Source organism: Bos grunniens, chromosome 24 (genome assembly GCF_055505025.1).
Source record: "Bos grunniens cultivar Pamir isolate PY7600 chromosome 24, Bosgru_T2T1.0, whole genome shotgun sequence".
Classification (NCBI taxonomy): Eukaryota; Metazoa; Chordata; class Mammalia; order Artiodactyla; family Bovidae; genus Bos; species Bos grunniens.
In genome coordinates this window covers 5,190,247-5,213,324 of record NC_141188.1, presented here as the reverse complement: position 1 = coordinate 5,213,324, position 23,078 = coordinate 5,190,247, and the positions used below count along the sequence as shown (strand labels likewise).

Sequence of the window (23,078 nt, the reverse complement as noted above, 5' to 3'; positions counted from 1 at the left end):
TCATTCTTTGGTCTACAGTCACTTCTTGAACGTTCATTCTGTGCAGTGTTCTGTACACGATGCTGCATTGAATACAGAAATAAAGAAAGTACAGTCTGTGTCCGTGGATGAAATGTTCACATAAATAAATAAAAACTACACGGAAGAAGCCTCCCACCTCTGCCCCTGCAGGAGTAATGAGTACAGTGCGTGCCTGACGGCGATAAAACAAACTAGAAAACCAGGTAGGGGAAATGTGGTCGATCCAGATCCTGGAGCACAGCGGTGAGGATGGGGGTTCCCGAGAGGAGAGGCCTTGTGAGCGGTGAGGAGGGGGGTTCCCAAGAGGAGAGGCCTCGCGAGCGGTGAGGACAGGGGTTCCCACGAGGAGAGGCCTTGCGAGGGGTGAGGACGGGGGTTCCCACGAGGAGAGGCCTCGCGAGCGGTGAGGACCGGGGTTCCTGAGAGGAGAGGCCTCGCAAGCGGTGAGGACAGGGGTTCCCACGAGGAGAGGCCTCGCGAGCAGTGAGGACGGGGGTTCCCGAGAGGAGAGGCCTCACGGGGCTTCCAGCCACCTGGCCTTCTTCCCCAAGCCGCTGCTTCACTGCAGCTGGTGGGGAGCCGTCCACAGCCCGGCTACCTCTTGTGGCCCAGGAGCTTTGCAGACGTGGAGCCGCTGGAATTTGCAAAGCAGGGAACCCAAGGAAAGGAAGGAGCCATGTAGATAAAGCACTCCCAAAAAATCTGCCCAGGCTTTCCTAGAGACTTAACTGACTGCTGACCCACACACACGGTGAAGCTTCGGGAGGGCAGAGAGCAAGTCCTGGGTGCCGTCCTCCCCAGAGCCCCAGCTGGCTGGGGGCCCTTCACATCCCTGCAGCTTCCCGACAGGGGCTCATGGTTCACTCCTGACCCAGAGCAAGGATGTGCGGTAGCCGCGGGGCCTACGGGCACGGCCTGCCCTGGATCTGCCCTAAGAGCCCAAAAGCTGGCCTCGGAGGACCCGAGCTGACCCCCAGGCGGAGGGAACGGCTGGTCAGACCGGTCCTCACACTCAAGGAAAGACTGAAGAACCCAGACCCCCAGTGTCATGACATCCCTGATGACCAGACGTCATCAGCGGTGACCAGACGTGCTGAGACGTAGTGCAGTGTAGTCTGCGGTCTGGAGGAAACCAGTCCACATGAGGGACCATCAAGGGAAGAGACAGGGCAGCTCGCATGTGAGAGCCTCGCACTCCTCACAGAACTCAGCTTGAAGTGGATCATGGACCCCCCGTGAAAGCCACAGCTATAAAACTTCCAAGAGAAAACACTGGGGAAGATCTCTTTGCCCTCTGTGTAAGCAAAGCTTCCTTCGTTGTGTAGGCACTAAGTTGTGTCTAACTCTTTGCGACCCCATGAACTGTTTCCTTGCTAGGACACAAATAGTGAAGCCCATGAAAGGAGATATTGATCAGTGGGACTTCATCAAAAGTTACAGCGTTTACTCTACAAAAGATGCCATGAAAAACAATAATAAAAAGCTAAGTCACAGAGTAGGAGAAAGTGCTGTGTGGAGGACTTGGGTCCAGGATACACAGAGCATGGCTTAGACTCAGTTTTAAGAAGACAAATAACAGAATTAAAGCATTTGCAAAAGAAGATATTCAAATAGCCAAAAAACCTGTGAAATGATGCTAAACATCACCAGTCATCAGGAAATGCAGATTAAAGCCATAATGACATGCCACTGTATAGCCACTAGGGTGGTTAAAATTAAAGAGACTGAGAATGCCGATGTCAGTGACAAGGTGGAGCATCTGGAGTTGTGGTGCGCTGCTGGTGGGAACGTAAAAAGGCACAGCCAGTTTAGAAGAGAGTATAACAATTTCCTATAAAATTAAACATATACTTACTAACCACATGACCCAGCAATTCCACTCCTAGGAATTCACCCAAAAGGAATGAAAGCGTATGTCTATGCAGAGATTTGTATGTGAATGTTTATAGTTGTTCTGTTCATAATAGCCAAAAGCTAAAAATAACCCCTGTGCCCATCAACAAATGGATGGGCAAAGAGACACTAGACCCAAAAAAAAAAAAAGAGTAAGTGCTCTTTGATTTCATTTAAAGTCTGTTACAGGCAATCATATTGGATAGTGAGGTACACCAGATCTGGGGTTTCCTGGGGTGGAATTGGAGGCGGGAGGAAATCTTATTGCCAAATGGAAATATTCTGTATCTCATTTTTGGTGGAGGCTACAGGGGTACATGTAGGGCATCCCTGATGGCTCAGTGGTAAAGAATCTGCCTGTGCTGCAGGAGACACAGGTTGGATCCCTGGGTCGGGAAGATGCCCTGGAGGAGGGCATGGCGACCCACTCCAGTATTCTTGCCTGGAGAATCCCATGGACAGAGGAACCTGGCGGGTTACAGTCCATAGGGTCGCACAGAGTCGGACACGACTGAAGTGACTTAGGCATGCGTGCACGTGTGGGGTGTGGGGTGTGTGTTTGTCAAACTCACTGAAATTAGTTTAAAAGATTAGCTGGAAGCTGAAGTATTAAACAGTGAAGCACAAAGTATTCAGCAGTAAGCAGCAGTAAACAGGTGTTTCCTAATCAAGAGAGCTCTTTGGGAAAATGTGTTTTTGAACTGGGTTTTAGAAGCTTGAAGTGAGTGAAAAGTGCTTTGTAGGTATGGGATGTAGAAAAAGTCTGAATCCGATAAACTCACATACAGGAACACTCTCCTCAATGGCTGGTCTGTACTTTTAATAAATGACAAGAACATCGTGTAATGAGGAGGTTCAGGGACCCTGCCAACAGAGAGGAGACGATCAGGTCTGCCACATACTGCAGTGCACAGGCTTGGGGGCACCCTTGACCAAAATTTCTTTTCTTTCTTTGGTTTTGAGTTTTGGTCCTTTTTCTCTAAGGGGCATTACTGGAACACTTGAAATTTGAAGAGGAAGTTCCTGTTCTTAGGAAGCTCACAGCAAAATATTTAAAAGTAATAGGTATTAGTTCTACCACTTACTCTCAAGTGGTTCATAAAAAAAAGAAAATAACATGTAAATATAGAGAGAGTAGATAAAGCAAATGTTGCAAAATGTTAAAAAAAAAAAAAAAAAAAAGTAAGGGAGCTCTTTGTACCATCCTGGTAAACTGTAAAGTTTGAAATTATTTCTGAGTAAAAAATGACAAAAAAATAAAAACCAAGTTAGGTCACTGGTGCTGTTTACTGAAGATCATGCAGATTTCCTATGAAGGAATAACTTGAGAAAAACCACAAAAGTTTTGAAATTTTCTAGAGAAATTGTATCAAGAAACTCTGCCCTCCAGGAGGAAAGTGTTTGGGAAAGGGCAGGGTGGATGTTACAAGGAGTGTGGGTTGCTGCTGTTGGATGGTGGGCTCCTGTGTAGATTTCAGAGGGAGGTGGGCGCTGCCTCGCAGGTCACTTTTGACAGGCGTCCCCGATCAGGAGCCCATTTACGGAAGATCACCTTTGACAAGTGTCCCCAGTCAGGAGCCCATTTACAGAAGGTGGCCGTGGCATTCCAGACCACATGTAAAGGCCCATCAGCGAAGGGGGCCACTGAGAAGCCTCCCTGAGGGCAAGGGCAAGCCGTCAGCAGAGAGTTTGGACAACACTCTAAGAGTGATTTTGATGACAATGTACTTTTTAAGAATGATGGGGGTGGGGGGGTGAAAAGTTGATTACTGATTCATCAACTGCCCAGACATAAAGGCAGTGAAATTCCCAGGAGACTGAGTGGTATTCAGATGTTATAGAAATGATGAGCTGTGGTTCTGTGTCCTTTTTTTTTTCCTAAAGAACATGTTAGAAATCTTATTTATTCAATTTCTATATTTCTTTTATCTGACTTCTTTTGGGAAAAGTAGTTGGAGACCATGCAATTACTTTCCCAAATATTCTGTTGGTTGAATATTTCAGGCTGACTGTAAGGAAGGACCTTGTAGCCGAGTCTTGGGAGCATTGGAGAGGCGTGGGGAAGGAGGGCGGGGCTTCCAGGAAATGGGGGCTCACCTGCATTTCAGGGGGATATCCTGGCTGCCTTGGGGACATCCCCTCGGCCTGGGAGGATGGCAGAGGGATCCTCTGGGATCCCTCACGTGGGAGGACCACAAAGGGGGTTTGAGGCTTGTCAGGAAGCTTCCGCAGTAATTGGGCCTGAGTGACAGTGTTGTGGACCAGTTGAGATGTGGTGGGGGTGGGGCGGGAGTAGGGGTGAGTTGTAAAGTGGGCAGTTCACGATAAACCTTAGGTGTTACGCTGCCAGGGCAGCTGAGCACAGTCCTCAGTGAGAGTGTTTTACTTAAAGGCCTGAATTGTTTTGCTGACAATGTGTGTGTAGCTTCAGGTCATTCTGCTTTGTATCCCGCTGCACATTAGTTATGTCTGTTTCTTTTAGATGGGATCCCTCTGTACTAGCTCTCTGTATTTTGCAAATATAAAATGATTCTAAAATTTATTTTAAAATACTCAGTAATGTGCTTCTCTGTGTGTGTGTGTGTGTGTGTATATATATATATATATATATATATATATAAAATAGAGTGGAAAGAATTATTTAAGGTATGAAATAGCTTAACTTACATAGAAATATTTTTATAATAGACAATTTTATTCATTGTCTGTGACTTATAAAACTGGATTTCCCCTAATGTTCATTCATTGTTGGTCTCATTTTTCCTGTTTAAGATTTGGAAAATAGATTTATAAATTTTGGAAGTGTAAAAAAAAGGGTTTCAAAGCTCTTATTGAATTCTGTGTTCTTTCTTAAGGAGAACATTCAGGCAGAGGGCTGGGTGGGAGATGCCAAAGGGGAGGTGTTAACGCTTTAGCTTCTCACCACCTTTTTTTTGGTGATTCACTGGGTAGATTTTGGGGAAACATTGTGTATGGCTTAAGAGATGCTAGGGGCTTTCTTTTTCTTTTCTCTCTTCTTTTTTTCCTTTTCCCTTAAAAACCTCTGTGTTAGATCAAAGAAATCCACATGCATTTTAAGTGATTGCATTATTTTTATCTTGAAATGTGCATCTCAAAATAAAGATTAATTTTTAAAGAGCTTTTTTTAAGTTTAGGAATATGAACTATTTATTCTTAATATGTTAGAATTCCATTTGTAACTACTCTACATATTCATAATTATGGTCTTTCCATAGTTTTTTTTTTTAATTCTTTTGAAATAAGATCACATAATACATTCAATGCTAGAAATGTATTCGGAAAAGTACCTATGGCAGAAATGAAACTAATTTTGTAAAGCAATTATCCTTCAATTAAAAATAAAATTTAAAAGAAAACTTATTTTCATTTTAAACATTAAATAAGTACTGTTCAGTATTAAAATGTTTATAGACTTAGTGATCTTATTTTATGTTGATCAGCCTGTTTAAAGGCTCTGGCATAAAGTGGGTCCTATAGGAAAGGCAGATCAACAGGCATTACTTTGAAGACAGCCTTTGAGGCTGTAAATTGATGGGTGTGGGCCCCTGTGTAAACGGTAGAGCGTCTGAAGAGGAGGGGGGTTTGGGGCTTCAATTACTTGCCTCCCCTGGTTGAGAAACACTTATCACTTATTATAGCAATAAAAATGATTAGTCACTTAGAGCCCTAAGACATTTCTTACCTCTGTTGTTCTGGCATGCTGGATGTTTTTATTTGAAAATTTATTTAGGAAAAGGAAATGAAATCAGGAGGTTACCAGAAATGTCTTATAATCGTCTCCTGCACAAAAGGCAGGTGTTCTCATTTCATTGCTCAACCTCAGAACATGAGGCTCAGAGGGCTTGGAGAAGGACTCTTTTAACATGAGATTTAGAATTAGGTTACAGCTACTGGTGATGAAGAAAATGTGGGGTTGTGAGTGGACTTCAGACATTTTAGATTAGAAAGAGGAAAGGAAAGTAATGAGTCCCGTTTCTAAACGAATTTAAAAAGCAATCTGATTTTAGTTCTAGCAATGCACAGGAAGCAGAATAAAAACTATCGTGCTTTATTTACTAACCAATGAATTGAATTGTCTGCCTTTTATTACAGATATAAAGTAAAGACTATGAAGAGACAATCATTTTTGTAGCTATCAGACTTTCAGGAACATCTCTCTTGTGGTTTAAATAACAGATAGTTTAAGTGTTTTTCCATTACCTCTGTGTAAATGAAAAATGCATAAAATATTTTAACAAGGCAAAGTAATCCAAGGAGATTGTTATTTTGTGTTACAAATTAGGTTATTTCTGTCATAAAATTAAAGGGGGGGGGGAAACCAACGTTAGGACACTTCAGCTTAATATCATTTACCAGAAGGAACATGTAACAGATTTAATGAGCTAGCAGGTCACCTGAATCCAGCTGCTTCCGACCAGCTTTATGAAACAGAGAATGCAGCTAGCAGTGGGAGGTAAGCATTATTACAAGCTCTCAAGGAGTTACAAAATCGATTTCTGCTTGAATGAATTAATTTAGATTATCAATTTATAACCAGCTACACGAATCCCATCAACTCAACAATTCGGTGAATGATCAGGTTCAACCCCTGTAAGAGCCTCGCAATTAGGGGCCCCTCCCCGCCCTGCGGTCCCCGCCGTCCTGCCACGCTGCTCGCAGACTTACTCAGCTGCACAAAAGGAAAAGGAAATGTTTGCTCAGGAAAATTGCAGAGGTAAAGGACAGCATCCTGAAGAGGAAGGCAGGATAATACTGTGCATGTGTGAGTCTGGGGCCTTTGCCTTGGAATCCTTTTGATCCCGTCAAAGGGTAATTTTGACCATCCTGGCTGAATTTCAGAATCCCCACGGTTTGTACCTTGGAACGTTTGAGACCTCACTGTTGACCAAGGCCTCGCTGCAACAGGACATGACAGCTGTGGCCGTTCTCTTCCCCACCCCCACACCGGGGAGGTTGGGCTTGTGAGCTTTGTTCAGTGTGGACAACAGGCCCCAGTTTGCTCATCTTCCTGTTCAAAGAACTGTCATCACCTCTACCCCCGCCCACCCACCTCCTGAGAAAAAGAGTTCAATTCTGTGCAAAACACAAGTTGCTTCAGCTCAAAAGCCAGTTGTTCAGCTTCCAAACTGTGTGAGCCGTTTGTTTTCGTCTGTACCTTCAGCGAAGAATTCTTGCTTTTCCATCCCATTTCCCCTACCCTGCTGTATCCCAGGTCTGAAGGCCTGGCTAACTTCTCTCCTGCTAACCACTGGAATAAGTGTGTACCTAGGGAAATCGTGCAGGCGCTCTGTTGCCCCGGACTCGGTGCTTCTCCTCTGTGGGCAGCACAAGCCCAGGGCCCCTGTGCCCTGTCCCAGCCTGTCTGGCCGGCCTGCGGCTGCTGACCTTGACCAGGGTGGCTCTGCTTCTCTGGGGGCGCCTTAAGCAGCGGTGGCTTCAGATGAGACGTGACTCGAGGTCACTGGGCTCCGAACCCCGGGGCCCTCCCATGCTTGCCCCCCTCAAGTCCAGACTCTGCAGCCTTCAGAGCCACCGCCCTGCTCCTTTGTGCCCCTAAGGCTTCACCCTCTCCTGAGACGCTTCCTCCCACGTCTGAACTGGACCCCCGTGCTGTGCCGTGCGCCCACGTCCCCTGTGGCCCTAACTCCCCGAGGTATATGTGGAGCCTCTCGTGGCCATGGGGCCTGCGTCCACCGCCGTCTCTGCCACACAAAGGAGACTTGGTTACTAGTTTCATCTTCCAGATGAGGAGTCAGCCAGCCGTGCACCGGGGCCGTTCCCGCGGCCTTGCCCCGCCTGGGCAGAGCTGGGCCGGCTCGCAGGCCCCTGACTGCCGGGCTGAGACGCCTTGTCTTCCGTGGGCAGCAGCTATTGTCAGGAAGGCCTAGCTCCTCCCAGGGCAGGGCCGCTCTCCTTTTCCTTCCTTTACCCGCGTGGCTCATCAAAGGCCCCGTGAACGCGCTAAGTGCAGTTACCTTCCAGATTCGAGGACACCCCTGGAGCCCCGTCCTCTGTCAGCCTGGCCTCCGCCTCCTGCCTCTTTCAGTGGGTGAAGACCCCTGGTCCTCCACCAGAGGACCTGCTGGTCAGAGTGCTTGTGCTTCCTCCGGTCCATTTTTCCATAAAAGTCTTTCCTCTCTTGTCCATTATAGGTGAAAGTGTTAATCGTCAGTCATGTCCGACTGTGTGACCCCCTGGACTGTAGCCCGCCAGGCTCCTCTGTCCAAGGGGCTCTCCAGACGAGAATGCTGGAATGGCTTGTCATTCCCTTCTCCAGATCCATTACGGGTAGATCATCATCTGTTTTTACTGAATTCTCTTGTTTGTTTGCACTGAACACCCGTCTGTGCCTTCTGAGTTTTGAACTAGGTGAACGTGTTGCCTGTTCAGAAATAATTTTAAATGGAATGATGTAGTCCTGGGCCAAGATTCTTAGGAGAATAAAAAGAGAAAGCAGTTGCACAAGTGCTCTGCGATTCGTAAAGTTATTACAGCTGCAAAGAGTGAGGTTTCCAGTGTCACAGTATGCCCTGTTGTTACCGGGGCTGAAGTGAAGTGATCAGATGAGATCGGCCAAGCACAGTCTCTTTTTCTTGGTATTCTTCAAGTATCACCAACCTAGTATGACTTAGACCAGGGTGATTTTCAGAAATAAAAGCTGTGTGTATCTGCCAAAGTTTTCAGTAGTTAAGTTTTCCCTTGAGAAGAAATATGGCAGATCTTCAAGTGGGTGTAATAGTGACCATACAAGAATTAACCATTGGATGTAAGTTTATAAAAGGCCTACACATTTTTACTTTCATTATTACTCATTTTTTTCTGTATAAAAGTTTTATCTGTTTTATTAATGTAAGCACTACATTCACTATTTATAATTGTAATATTTATTTACCTACTTGTATTCAACCTTATGCTAAGAGTATTAGGGATACCACGAGGTATGAACCAGTTGTTCTTGGGCTGGAAAGATAACACATATGCGTGTAAACACTTGGAGGATGATTGTAACGATTGGACGATGACACCAGCACCAGGTTAACATGCCCGGAGCCCCCCTGGGGTGTCAGCCTGTCCTCCCAGCTTCCGTCTGCCTGCCCCCACCCCCCACCAAGTCATCCACTAGCCATCACTCCAGAATTGTCTTTTTGAAGCTTCCTGCCAAAAATGGGTTGTTTATGTTCAGAATTGTCAGTGCCCGTGAAGTGAGGTCCCTACAGACCCTGAGCCCCTCGGGAGCAGGGACTCGGCCATGCTCGCTTCTGCCGATCCCAGCGTGAGAGGGAACAGGGCTGCAGGGTGTGGGCAGGGAGCTCAGAGGTGTTGGCTGAAATCAGCCCCAGGAGTTCCACACGGCAAGGCCAGCACGAGCTGGATCAGTTAGGAAGGAAAGCATGCCATCAGGAGCATCCTGGAGAATGGACCAGAACTCCAGAAACCTATGTGCTGCTTACGCCATGTTCCCTATGGACGGTAACCTTGTGTTACGAGACGCTTTCAAGTTGGCACTGGACTGAGAACCTTTAAGGTCAACCATAAATTCGGGTCCACAAAAATATATATTTAATGGATATCTCTTGAAGATAGGAGAACTTTCTCTTTTTTTAACTACAAACTATTGTTAGACAGCAGTTGATAGCTTCTGTGGTTGGAGTTAAATAAGAATGCAAAGTACCAGTTTTTAAGGAAGTAACAAATACTAATTTCATTACTATCTGTTACTAATAGATGCAAAAGGAAAACAGTACATTTAATGAGAACATAATAGAATCCTTTCTCAAAAGTTAGCTGAAATGCAAAATTTGTGTCTCCAACACTTGTTTTCTCTCCATTAACATGTAAACATAAGGGGAGATTTGGTTTTTTCCAACCTGGTATGTATGGGTCACCAGATTTAGCAAATAAAATTTAGGACACCTAGTTCCATCTGAATTAAAGATAAACAGCAAATAATGCAATGTTTGAGACATGTTTATGCTAAAAAGTTACTTGTTGTTTATCTGAAATTCAAGTTCAAGTGGAGTCCTGTATTTTATCAGAAACCCTGCTTCTGCCCTTCTTGAAGGAACCAGACTTAGACGTTAGGGGCAGTAGCAGTGGGGAATGCAGAGTTTTGCCAGCGTATTTTATAAAGATGGAGCAGAGAGTAGAAGCTGAAGTGAGGTAGGTTATGGTGTTGCTGGGTCAGGGGTTAACCCGGTAATTCTCCAATGGAGGTGCTTTTATCCCCCAGGGATGTAAACCCAGGGACATCTGGCATTATCCGAGACGTGCTGGGTCGTCACAGCTGGGTAGGGGAGCTGGGCACCCATCATGTCCAGGATGCCCCCCAGCAGGGTTGTTGGGTCAGAAACCCTGCCCCAGGCTGATGAGAACAGTTTGCCAGGGGGCAGCATGGAGGCAGCGGTAACACTGGGTTTACATCTCAGCTCTGTCTGGGGTTTGCAAGTCGCCTCGCTCTTCTGAGCCTCGGCTCCCCCAAAACTGAGCTGGAGATGTTCCCGTGAGTCTGCCTGCAGGCATGGAAGAGCTGGACGTTGGCCTTGACAGGCACGGCGGGGCACTCAGCACGAGCACCTCGGGCAGGGGCTGGTGTACCTGGTGGAGCAGGATGCAGGGTGCACGTCAGCGGGCATGAAGAGGGCACCCACGGGCAGGACGGCTGTGGGCCGGGCCGGGCCGGGCTCACGCGACCGGGCGGACGGCATGCTCAGTCTGCTTCCCTTCTCCTTTTTAACCTTCAGCAGCTTGTCTGGGAACATGTGACCGTGTTCTTCCCGATGTGTGTTCCTTCGTGTCGTGTGATTGTAGAGCTCCTCGTGATTGAAAGAGCGTTGGAAAGAGAGGTCGAAGTGGAGGTTTCCGAAGTCAGCTGTGGGCCCTTCTCCTTGGGCAGAGCCGCTCTCAGTGATGGGTTTGCCTTGCTCTTTCCTCTTCTCTCCCCCTCCTCCTCATCCTGTCCTCTCACACCTTCTTTCACGGGGAGCCCCTGCGGTTTGCAGGGCTCCGCGTTGGGAGTGGGTGGAGGGGAGGAAGGAACACAGACTGGAGGGTGGCCACTGAGGTCTGCAGGCAGCCGCGTGGCCTTGGCTCGTCCGCTGCCTTCCGTAGCAGGAGGTCGGCCCCCGTCCCAGCCTCCTGTCTGGGGTGCTCACCCAGCGGAGTCAGATGAAGCCGGCCTCGGCCCGCTCGCTCACTTTCAGCGTCTCCTTGGGCATGCCCCGCAAGGTGTTGACTCAGCTTGGACTCAGCAGTTCATACTTTGTTCTCGGAAAACCAACCTCCAGGTCCTTTGCTGCTTTTTTATCTGAAAGTAGCAGCGGGCATCGTCCATTTATTAAGCAACATCAACACTACCTTTGAAAAGATGTGGCTTTCCCAACTGAAGCATATTCTGACTATTTCAAACAATTGTTCTGAGATCTGATTATTTCAAACGATTGTTCTGAAAGCCTCATGATCACGCGTCATCATACTGCTCACTTTCAAGGACTGACTTGCTGGCAGGCGTGAGGAGTGTTTCCAGTCTTACCTCTCGAGCCGGGGTCAGACGCTTCATCTCCAGATGCCCCTCTGACTCAGTCTGCGTGACTGGCCTGGACCGCTGCTCACTGGTGTTGTGTTATCAGAAATGCACCCAGGCAGGCTCCAGTAGCCTTGGGGGCTCTATTCCAGAGTTGTTTCAGGAAAGAACTGGGAGAGCAGAGTCCTGAGGTTGGTTTACGGGACCCTCTTTCCTTTCTCCCCCTTTTCCTGTGACTTGTTGTCACCTTTCTGCAGGAAAAGGTAGATTTCTGTCACGTCACCCTTTTTTTTTTTTTGGAGTGTTGAGTTTAGGCATTCCAGGAAGACTACTTAAGTTACTTTTTTGCACCCAAACTAGTGATTTACATCAAGTACAGGCGACTGATAGCCTCGTGTGCCTCTCGCCTAGCCCCCGCTCAGTGCAGGGCCGCTGCAAGAACAGACACCGTTTGCTGTGCTGTGCACTGTTTTCTTGAGCCAGATTTGAGTAAGACTCTGCTGATACTCGAGATGGCCACAGTTAGGAAAGTCATCAGGTCACCTGGTTTGAGGTCAGGCCCTCATGCTGCCCTAGAATATGACTGAGCAGGTTCTAGCAGGACAGGCAGTGGGTCCCTGGGGGTCTTCAGACTGGGGGGAGTCCCGGCAGCTGCTCATCCTTCCCCTCCCCACAAGGGTAGGAATGGAACAGGGCAGAGAGGCCATGAGGTTCACGTTTCTACTCGTGGTGAGGAACTGAAGCGGGTGTTCAACAACCCCTTTCTCACATTTCTGCCCCCCTGTCCCCCCACCAAGATGTCGCTGGTCTGACTGATGGTCTCATGGTCAACTCCCGGCGCCCGGCCTGGCCATGGCTCATGTCAGAGCTCCGTATGTGCAGTGGCAGTGATAGAACACGCTTCCTCATAGAACAAGGGCATCGCTAAGAAGCACCAGCTTCTGTGGTCTCTGACTAGGTCCCAGGGCTCATCTGGGCTGTTAGACTGTAGTTTCTATTGCCCCGTAAAATAGGAATACATTTTCCTTTTGCTGTAAATTATTTCTAGGGTCGTTCAGCAGTTTCCGCTCTTCTCGGTGAGCCCGTGTGCTGGGGGCAGTGACGGGTCGGAGGGTGGGAAGCTGGCCTGCTAAAGAGACTCGCCTGACAGCAGTCTCAGGGGGGCGGGAGCCAGGTTCACGTGGCCTCATGAAGCAGGCCCCTTGCCTTCCGAGAGACATCCCATCCCTTCTCATTGGAAGCGGAAGTTGCATCCAGGAGGGGCTGTTTCGTTGATTTCAAGCACTTGTTTTATCAGCCTTTACTAATACTTTGTGTACTATAAGAGATGAAACATCTTCTGTTGTTTCTGTCTCACTTCAGCCGTCATCAGCCGTAGTTTTTCAAGCATACGTTTCTGTTTTACTCTGTCGCGGTCTCTGAGTGCAGTCCCCAGTGCTCACCTCGGCTGCCCCTCTGGAGGTGGCGAGCGCCCGCCTTCAGCGTCTCTGCACCATGTTTCCGGTGGCGCCTGGGACGGGCCGGCGACCTCGGCTCCTTGGGCCTCTATCAGCGGTGGTCCGCCTTATTGATAGGAGCTGAGGTATTGACAGTCTGTGCTCGAAAGGAAAATAGGAGTTTGATATGACATATTGTGTGTCTCAGCAAGTCTCATAAATAATTTTGACAAGTTTTTGTATGCATGGGAAAGTCCTTGATTCAGCCTCCCATAAAAATAAACTTCTATTATGGAATGTATTTGTCAAGTGGCTGCTTGATGGATGGGGCTGCGTTTACCCCTTGGCAGTTCGATGAGTTTTAGATGCACAGCTTAGCAGAGTGGATTTACGGGCAGTTCAGAAATAATTATTCAGTATGAAATGCATAATTCCTGTACCTGAATTTTCATTTTATATTATATTTTGTTTCTGTTGCATCTGTGGTCTCTAAAACAAAAGAACTTGCTTTTTTTTTTTTTTTGAGTTATTGTTTATTGAGGTTTTGTGTTGAACAACCTGATTCAGCCCAGTCCCTGCTCCAAACTTAGCTGGTATATTTTCATTGAATGGGTAATTTTAGTTATTTTCCTTGAGAAGGTTTATTTCTTTCCTAAATTATAAGCTACGTAGTAAATTCAATTTTATTAATAAGACTGAAAATGTGGACAAAGATTGTCTCATTTTTTCTAAGGTTATCACAGCTGTCTACTTATTTGAACGTAATTGCAGGTCCACATTTCTGCCAGAAAACAGAACTTTACACTTAAACTCTGCCTCTTCAAACTAAAGCTTTAAAATGTATATTTTTTTCCCTCCTAAAACTATACTTAGAGTCGCTTTCTCATCAGCCATACACACTGTGGCTAAGGTAGTATCCTTAAATAAGTGAGAAACTTTACAAGTGTTAAAGCCCCACACTCCTGCAGTAGTGTCCAGTTTCTCACACTGGGTCCATAGGGGTTGTGATTCTTCATTAGAACATAGTACTGACTTTTTCAGAATTCCCATTGCTCGAGTCTCTGACGTCTGGAATCCACATAGGAAGGCCTTCCCCAAGAGTGGCATGAAAGATAAATAAAGTTTCATTATAGACCTTATTCTTATAAATAGTTTCAATACTGTGATCTCTAATTTGTTAAAGATCTAAATTGTTATTGTTGTTCAGTCGCTCAGTCGTCTGACTCTCTGTACCCCCATGGACTGCAACATGCCAGGCTTCAATGTCCTTCACTATCTTCCAGACTTTTGCTCAAACTCATGTCCATTGAGTCAGTGATGCCATCTAATCATCTCATCTTCTACTGCCCCTTCTCCTCCTGCCCTCAATATTTCCCAGCATCGGGATCTTTTCCAGTGAGTTGACTCTTCACATCCGGTGGCCAAAGAGCTGGAGCTTCAACTTCAGCAGCAGACCTTCCAATGAATATTCAGGGTTGATTTCCTTTAGGATTGACTGGTTTGATCGCCTTGCTGTCCAAGGGACTCTCAACTGTCCTCTTCAGCACAGTTCAAACGCTTCAGTTCTTCAGCATTCAGCCTGCTTAATGGTTGGAACTCTCACATCTATACATGACTACTGGAAAATACTTTTTTTCAGTAATGTTAACAAATACTTTCTGATCAATTGTTATGTGTCAGATGCTTTTCTAAGAGCCAAGGCAGCAGCTGCTGCCCTCAAGGAGTTCTCAAGTCTAGTTAGAACATGGGAACAGGTCATGAACATTACAGTGCAGGAAGTGCGGAGGGAAGTTTGTACCAGGAGCTACAGGTTCGCAGACAGGCTTCCTCTGCTTGCTGCAGTCGGGATGTGTGCAGAGTCAGGAACACTGTCTTGAAGATGTTTTCTAGACAGAGGTGGGGACGTGCAGTCAAGGCAGGTGGAGTCACCACCGTGACGCAGCTTCAGGCAACGCCTGCTCCAGGCGCCTTGTTTGCGAGCAGCTGAGATATGCCAGCAAATTTGGAAAACTCATCAGTGGCCACAGGACTGGTAAAGGTCAGTTTTCATTCCAATCCCAAAGAAAGCCAATGCCAAAGAATGCTCAAGCTACCGCACAATTGCATTGATCTCACACGCTACTAAAGTAGTGCTCAAAATTCTCCAAGCCAGGCTTCAGCAATACGTGAACCGTGAAATTCCAGATGTTCAAGCTGGTTTTAGAAAAGGCAGAGGAACCAGAGATCAAATTGCCAACATCCGCTGGATCATCGAAAAAGCAAGAAAGTTCCAGAAAAACATCTATTTCTGCTTTATTGACTATGCCAAAGTCTTTGACTGTGTGGATCACAATCAACTGTGGAAAATTCTGAAAGAGATGGGAATACCAGATCACCTGACCTGCCTCTTGAGAAACCTATATGCAGGTCAGGAAGCAACAGTTAGAACTGGACATGGAACAACAGACTGGTTCCAAATAGGAAAAGAAGTACGTCAAGGCTGTATGTTGTCACCCTGCTTATTTAACTTATATGCAGAGTACATCATGAGAAATGCTGGGCTGGAAGAAGCACAAGCAGGAATCAAGATTGCCGGGAGAAATCTCAATAACCTCAGATATGCAGATGACACCACCCTTATGGCAGAAAGTGAAGAGGAACTAAAAAGCCTCTTGATGAAGGTGAAAGAGGAGAGTGAAAAAGTTAGCTTAAACCTCAACATTCAGAAAACGAAGATCATGGCATCCGGTCCCATCACTTCATGGGAAATAAATGGGGAGACAGTGTCAGATTTTATTTTGTTGGGCTCCAAAATCACTGCAGATGGTGACTGCAGCCATGAAATTAAAAGACGCTTACTCCTTGGAAGGAAAGTTATGACCAACCTAGATAGCATATTCAAAAGCAGAGATATTACTTTGCCAACAAAGGTCCGTCTAGTCAAGGCTATGGTTTTTCCAGTGGTCATGTATGGATGTGAGAGTTGGACTGTGAAGAAGGCTGAGTGCCGAAGAATTGACGCTTTTGGACTGTGGTGTTGGAGAAGACTCTTGAGAGTCCCTTGGACTGTGAGGAGATCCAACCAGTCCATTCTAAAGGAGATCAGTCCTGGGTGTTCTTTGGAAGGAATGATGCTAAAGCTGAAACTCCAGTGCTTTGGCCACCTCATGAGAAGAGTTGACTCATTGGAAAAGACTCTGATGCTGGAAGGGATTGGGGGCAGGAGGAAAAGGGGACAACGGAGGATGAGATGGCTGGATGGCATCACTGACTCGATGGACATGGGTTTGGGTGAACTCCGGGAGTTGGTGATGGACAGGGAGGCCTGGTGTGCTGCGATTCATGGGGTCACAAAGAGTCGGACACGACTGAGCGACTGAACTGAACTGAACAGAACTGAGACAAGCCTGGGAGGCCCCCTGGGGCCACGCTGTGGAGGTGGTTGTCTGCCCTGCTGGGGCCGTCGGCAGAGCCAGAGTTCCTGTGAGGGTGGAAGAGTAGGAGGATCTTCATGATCATGTAGCGGCTTTTAATAAGTGAGTAGTGATTCACAGGGGTTTATTATTATTCTGTTTGCATACGTTTCAGATTTTTTATGATAAAGAATCTAATAAAGACAGTAGGACCAGTTTGTAGGGCTGCGTGTCCCCACTTCTCCCCAGTGAACTTGACCCCACGTCAAGGCTAACCTGTTTCTCTCTGTCTAGTTCCTCCTCTCTCTGTGTTTCCAGTCCCTACACTGAAGAAGGAAATGCGAGAATCGGACCTTGAAGCAGACCTCAAGACATTTCATAAACTTAGGTTTGTGAAGAGAGGGAGAGATCTGTTTTTTAGTGGGGAAAGGCATGGGTGACAAGGCCCAGTTAATGTAAACCAGTAATTACTTCTGGTTGAGTAGCTAATGCACCTGGATCGGGGTTCAAGCCTTTCACGTGCTTGTAGATTTATGCTGCCTTCAAGATGGTCCTCAAGCCAGCTCCAGCCCTGGGTGCTGAGGCCTACTTCCTAATCATGGCAGTCCTCCAGGTGTCCTTCCCAGAGAGCCACCTGGTGAATGACCAGTCCCTTGAGTTTTCTAGCAGCCCCGGGGAATCTAACTCGTAGGTAGATAGACTCACCCACCAGTTGTGAGCCTGGAGCCTGACTCCTAGTGGCTTCACCCCTGCCAGGAAGGCCCTCGCTTTTATAAGGCACACTTGTGGATGCAGTGCTCGTGTTGGGGTTTGTAGGAGGTGCGGGGTTAACACTTTTGCCTGCCTGAAATTTCTAAGCCAAGAAAGGATGGCAAGAAAGTCAGTGTGATGTAAGTAACTGATTGATAGAAAAGCAGTCTTCTTAAATTGCACTTCCAAATTATCTGAACTAATTAATCTTTGTGACTAGTTATAATTCAGGCCTGTTTGTTACAAACACTTAGAGCTTTACTTGCATTTTTTAATTCCTCTCTAATTTAAATGAATACATTAGCTTTAATCTGTAGCTGATGAGTTTGCCTAGCAAACTGATGTAAAATTACAGTAAAGTTAAGCATATAATAAATGGGAGTCTTGAAGAGGAAATAGTGACTTAGAATAGACCCAGCTGCCCTAAGCCACTCTGGACTCTGGAGCAGTGGGCATCTGGACTTGTGTAGACACTACTGGTCCTTGTAGTCACCGTGTTCTGATCGTGGCTTTGCAGGTGGAGGAAAACCACCAGGGGACTTCTGATGATGCCCAGCCAGTCAGCTGCCGGGCTCCCTGGGACCAGCCGGCTCAAGACTGCAGAGGCCTTCCCAGGTGCTGCAGGGACCAGGGGTTCGCAAGGGCTGTTAGTAGGACAGGTCGGGTGATAACTCACTGAGCTCCATGTGTGCAACCCAGCTGACAAGCCTGCAGTGATCGTGTGTCACCAGAGGAAGAAGTGGGTCCCTGGGGGTGACTTGCCAGCACTTTAGTGCCTGATGCTCGTGGACTTGGGAGCAGTTTCCAGGATGTTTGCCGGGTCTGCGTAGCAGGGACTTTTGCTCTCTGTGTCTGGGCAGCTGGCGTGGTCAGATCTGGTGCAGCCTGCCTGCTGGAAGTCTCCGTCTCGTTGGCATCAGCAGCCGTGGCGTGAACACAGGTGTCTTTAAAGCACGGGGTGTCCACTGCTCCAGGGCCCAGCCATGGTGAACCCAGAAGGAACACTTCCACTGCTCTCCTGCTCCCCCGAGACTCTCCCCAGGGCTGACTGATCTAGGTTCCACATGCCTCCTCTTTATGGGCTGATCTAAATAATGTGTTCCTTAAGGAGAAGCACACGTGGGGATATCAAGCAAGTCTTAACATCTGTAAAACTCTGCTCTTTCATATAGCAAAGAAGGGTCCCTTGTCAGGAGCAGTCAGATCCTCATAAAAATAACAGAGCACCAGGCATCCCCAAGTGGCCCATGAGAAGCTGCAGTTTATCAGCGTCAGGCCATGAGCAGGAAGCATGGTGGGAAGACCCTGAAGACCTGTGTGGAATCGGGGTAAAATCTGACTCTTACTCATGAAACCACTCCTGGTTTGCTCTTGGGTTTGGTTTTCTTTATTAGGAATTCTAAATTTCCCAAATGTTAGTAACTGACTTGTAACAAGTAAAACAAACATAAATAAAGAAAGATCCTCCCCTCACATAGCCAGCCAGGAATCACTGTTTACAGCTCAGTGTGTACCAGCCTTTTTTGAACAAGAAGTTGTGTTCTTAACAAATGTTTTAGAAGGGGGTGGGATACATGTCGGAGAAGGCGATAGCACCCCACTCCAGTACTCTTGCCTGGAAAATCCCGTGGACAGAGGAGCCTGGTAGGCTGCAGTCCGTGGGGTCGCGAAGAGTCAGACATGACTGAGCGACTTCACGTTCACTTTTCACTTTCATGCATTGGAGAAGGAAATGGCAACCCACTCCAGTGTTCTTGCCTGGAGAATCCCAGGGATGGGGGAGCCCAGTGGGCTGCCGTCTATGGGGTCGCACAGAGTTGGACACGACTGAAGCGACTTAGCAGCAGCAGCAGCAGGGATACATGTAATTCTGCAGTTTTCATTTTTCCTTCAGATCAATAGATAGGAATGTAATTATTCATCAGAATCGTCATATAACATGTAAGAGTGCAGGTACCATTCTTTCATCACCTTCCCTTATATATGGACTTTTGGTGGAGTTTTTTTGCTATATTAAATACTATTGTACATGAAAAACTTTTGCTTAAAAACAACATGAATCCAAGTGATAGGGAAAAACAGATAATGAAAAGTACTGATCCATTTAAATAAAGTCATAAAATACTTTTAGCTAGTATTTAATGAGTTTTTGTTGAAAGAAAGAATATTGGACTTTTTCAGTATTTTTGAAATGTCAAATAGAGTCTAACTCCTTGGTACCATTTTTATAAACTGAACGTGCCTTAAACATGCATCCTAATTCCCCTTTGAACTGGCTTATCAGAGATAAGTATAAATAATGGGGCTATCTAGCATGTCATATTTATTTACAAATTTGTTTACTTCATGCATGAATTTTTCCCAGTAGCAGACTTGACTTTTTCTGGCCAGTGTTTGGTTAAGTTTTTATAATAGCCAGATAAAGTTACAGAAATACCCATTGAGAATAGTGGAACTTAAATTCACAGTGTTTAAATACTTCCTATGTGCTATATATATCAAAACCCTCTTTTAAACCTGCAAACACAGGTTTCTACTTGGTTATTGACCTATGTAAGTGTTACATCAGTAGCCCAATGGTTTCCCTGACAGCTTAGCCGTGAAAGAAGCTGCTTGCGGTGCAGAAGGTACGGGAGGATTGGGCTCATCCCTGGGTTGGGAAGACCCCCTGGAGGAGCAGATGGCACCCCACGCTAGTGACCCTAACAGTTGCTTGCTGTGACAGCCGGGCCCTCACCTGTGGAGCATCGTCAGCACTTCACAAACGGTGACTTGGGGCACCTGTGTGCTGAGTTGGCTGAGATGAACTCGTTGCACCTTGAAGCACCGTCAGAGCAAAGAGGAGGAAGTAGCAGGCTTCAGGGCAGGCTAGAGTGGGTGATGCTTAAATGCGTCAGCATGTAAACCCTCAACATTTGGTTTTCCAGTTTTACTACACTTTGCATCAGGCTCCCCAAAAGAAAGCATTTCTCTTCTCCCAAATTACTGAAAGCCTGAATCAGCTTAGCAACAACAGGAAGGTTAGAAGCAGATCTCCACCAAAGTCTCAACTGATTACGCATCTGGGTAGAATTTGGCCTATTAATCTCTGCAGTCAAATAAGAACGAAAGAAAAAACTCTTAACTTCATTGTGAATTTGCTGGTTTGCAGTTCAGTTTATTGTAGAATTGTTAACCTCATCTCATCAGAGCAAAGGGGGCATATAAATACCCTGTTTCATGAGTGGCTAATTTTCTTCATTAAAATATACCCTGTGTTCACTTTAGATGCACACGCGCTTCAGCTGCTGCTTCACGGTTTTTTCCCTCCAGATTGACCCAGTATCTCTAATTTCAGAAGGGGGCCATTTCCTTTAAGGGATCCTGGAAGATTCTGGACAGCCTGTGCCGTGGCCGTGGTTGACAGACCACCTGATCTTGTTGGTGGGGGGGCGGGGAGGGCATGGGGAAGGACACAGCCAAGCGCCCAGGAGTTGGAAACTTTCTCCTTCATGTTTGCTATATTTATTTAGCCTATAATTGAATACACAGTCATTTTGCTGTGCTGCAGATTGCCTACGTGGGAGTCAAGATGCATATTTAATGCCTGATTTAAAAAGAAAAATAGATGCAGTGACATGTGGGCAATTTTAGTAAAGTGTGTTCCATGTAAATTCAAGTAAAGGTCTGGGAGAAACTCGTTTTTCTCTTTCTTAGTGAAGACGTGATGTCTCACAGCAGGAATTGTTGTAGATCCATATTTATTAAGTCGTGAGTAGTTCCCCCCCACCCCCTGCACTTTTAATGACAAATTCAAATGGCAGCAAAGGAAAGAATCCCCACCACCGCCACAACTCTCTGGAGCACACCCCTTCCTTCAGCCTTTATCCTTCTGTAGTAAAAAGCCCAAAAAGGCTTTGTCTAAAAGGGAAAAACGTGTGTCTTAGTTACCGGAGGAACTTGCTCTCTGGATTCTTGCCCATGAGGCAAGGTGAGAACAGAAGCAGTCACGGTTAGTGCTATGTGCATCAGCCACAGAGGGGGGTGCCCTGACTTAGGGGGCGTGCGCCCCCCATCTCATGGGAAGGCGGGAGGTGAAGTGCACCCCGACCAGCCTGCACGCAGGCTGTCTGCGGGACCACTAGGGACCCCTAGAAGCCCCGATGGAACGGTTTCTAAAGCGCATATACTTTCTTAAAGTAAGCAAGTACATTGCGTGCTCCTGTTGGCTTGTATTTTCCTGGCCCTTGACTTTTAGAATTAGGGGTGAACGACCCCCAGAGCGTTAGGTCCCCAGCGAGGCTCCATGCCCCAGTGTGTGGAGCACGGTTTCTCTTCAGCTCAAGTTCTTGTGGTAATGGGTTCAGTTCTCGACATTTTTATTGCCAAAAAAACCAGGTTACAAGCCAAATCCTATAGAAACTGGTGTCTTTTCTAAGGAAAAGCCCCAGACGTCGTGTAAGTGCCACCAGGTGAGCCGCGGAGCCGGTTTGGGTGTCAGGTCCCGCTTAGTTAGGACGGAGGCGGAGGGAACAAAGCGAGTTCAGGCTGGCCGCGTGCCCACTGGATGCTGCTTCCTTATTCACGTGTTTAAACATCCCTTCTTAAAAGAAAGTAGCTATGGTTTTTCATTTGAGATTCAGGGGGATTAAGAAGTGAAGACTATCATTGAGTACCTGATCATCAATGTTTGATGCTCCAGATGTTCATAGCCCGCTAGTGTTTCTTTCATTCCAAGATGTTCCTTTGTCCTTTTCCCAGCTTGTAGCTGACACCAAATGCCCCATTTTAATTTCTTCCAACCTAAGTCATCTCCACTACCTTCTTGAAGGTCAAGGCATGCATTTGCTGCTTTCTTTCTTTCTTTTTTTTTTTTTGGTCTTTTTATCTCTTTCCAAGTAACTGAGTTTGCTTTTCATAAAGATGCACACAACTGCACATTCTTAACTAGATCAGGGCTTTTCATTCCAGATAAATGATTCCGCTAATCTTGCCACTTATCCTCTTCAGTGGTCAAATTCATATTTCTTTTGACCATTTTTAAACCATCAGCCAAAATAAAATATGTGATAAATGAAGTTTACTGTGTTAAGGTTAAGGGATATGAGTTACTTTATCTCCATTAATCTTTTTAACTGACATTTCAAGCACTTTTGTTTTTCTTTTTGTTTGTTTTTTTTTATCCAAGCTGACAGTAAAACTTGAAAAGTGTTTATCAGTATTGCTATCTTTTTCTTCCTTTGAAACATGTGAGAATTGAATAGGACTGCAGATGAATAACAGAAAGCTGGTTTGTGAATTCTGTGCTCCAGCAGTTGTAGCTATTCCTCACCAGTGAGTTGGAAATTTCATAGTAATTTAAGAAGCGTATGTCCTATTACCTGGTTTCAAGAACTGAGCTGATGTTCTACAGTGGAAGTTGATGGAACCTAAATAGATGGCTTGTTTTAACTGAAAGAGTAAATTATAGATGTCCTTCTCTATGTTTCCTATAAACAAGCTAAGTTGGGAGAGAATGCTGGTGTTTGCCTTTTGCTTTTGCTGTTAGGATAACGCGAAGAGGGGTATACCTCCTGTGAATATTTCTGTGTGATTGGAAGAAATGCTAAAGAATAGACTTTTAAAGTAGAAATATAAGGCAATAAATATTTTAGCTGCAAAATCAATAATAAAACAGAGGTAACAGTTATTAGTAATTTAGTTAAGTCCATATCACGTGTAACATTACCGTCAGCGGCCAAGGTATAGATGCTTGCACTTATTGAAATGTAATGCTCATATACCATTTGGAAACAAGATGACACGTAACGAGCAATAAAAACATGAAATATTCCGAGGTCTCCAATCTGCTTCTGAATAAATGAGATGTGCTCTAGAGCAGGAGAGAAAACAGCAGAGAGTTGTCGGAGGAATTATATGAAGATAATGGAGAGTTTATATATATTTTCTTTATTGATCATTCACGGAACTTGGGGCTTTCTAGCTAGATTGACAACTGAGTTATTTGCCCATCCCTGGTGACTGACAACGAGTAATGGAAAGGCTTTTACCATGATATAACAGCAC

The 23,078-nt window shown here is 46.0% G+C and overlaps 1 protein-coding gene and 1 long non-coding RNA gene across 4 annotated transcripts in view; both read left to right on the top strand.

The window, feature by feature from the left end:
- ZNF407 (zinc finger protein 407) overlaps window positions 1–23,078 on the top strand; it is a 387,393-nt gene that overhangs the window by 323,119 nt on the left and 41,196 nt on the right. The window lies entirely within an intron of this gene.
- LOC147345854 (uncharacterized) lies at window positions 17,039–18,339 on the top strand. The gene is made up of 3 exons (XR_015153686.1): window positions 17,039–17,173; window positions 17,551–17,648; window positions 18,206–18,339. It is a non-coding gene; the product is annotated as an uncharacterized LOC147345854 (long non-coding RNA).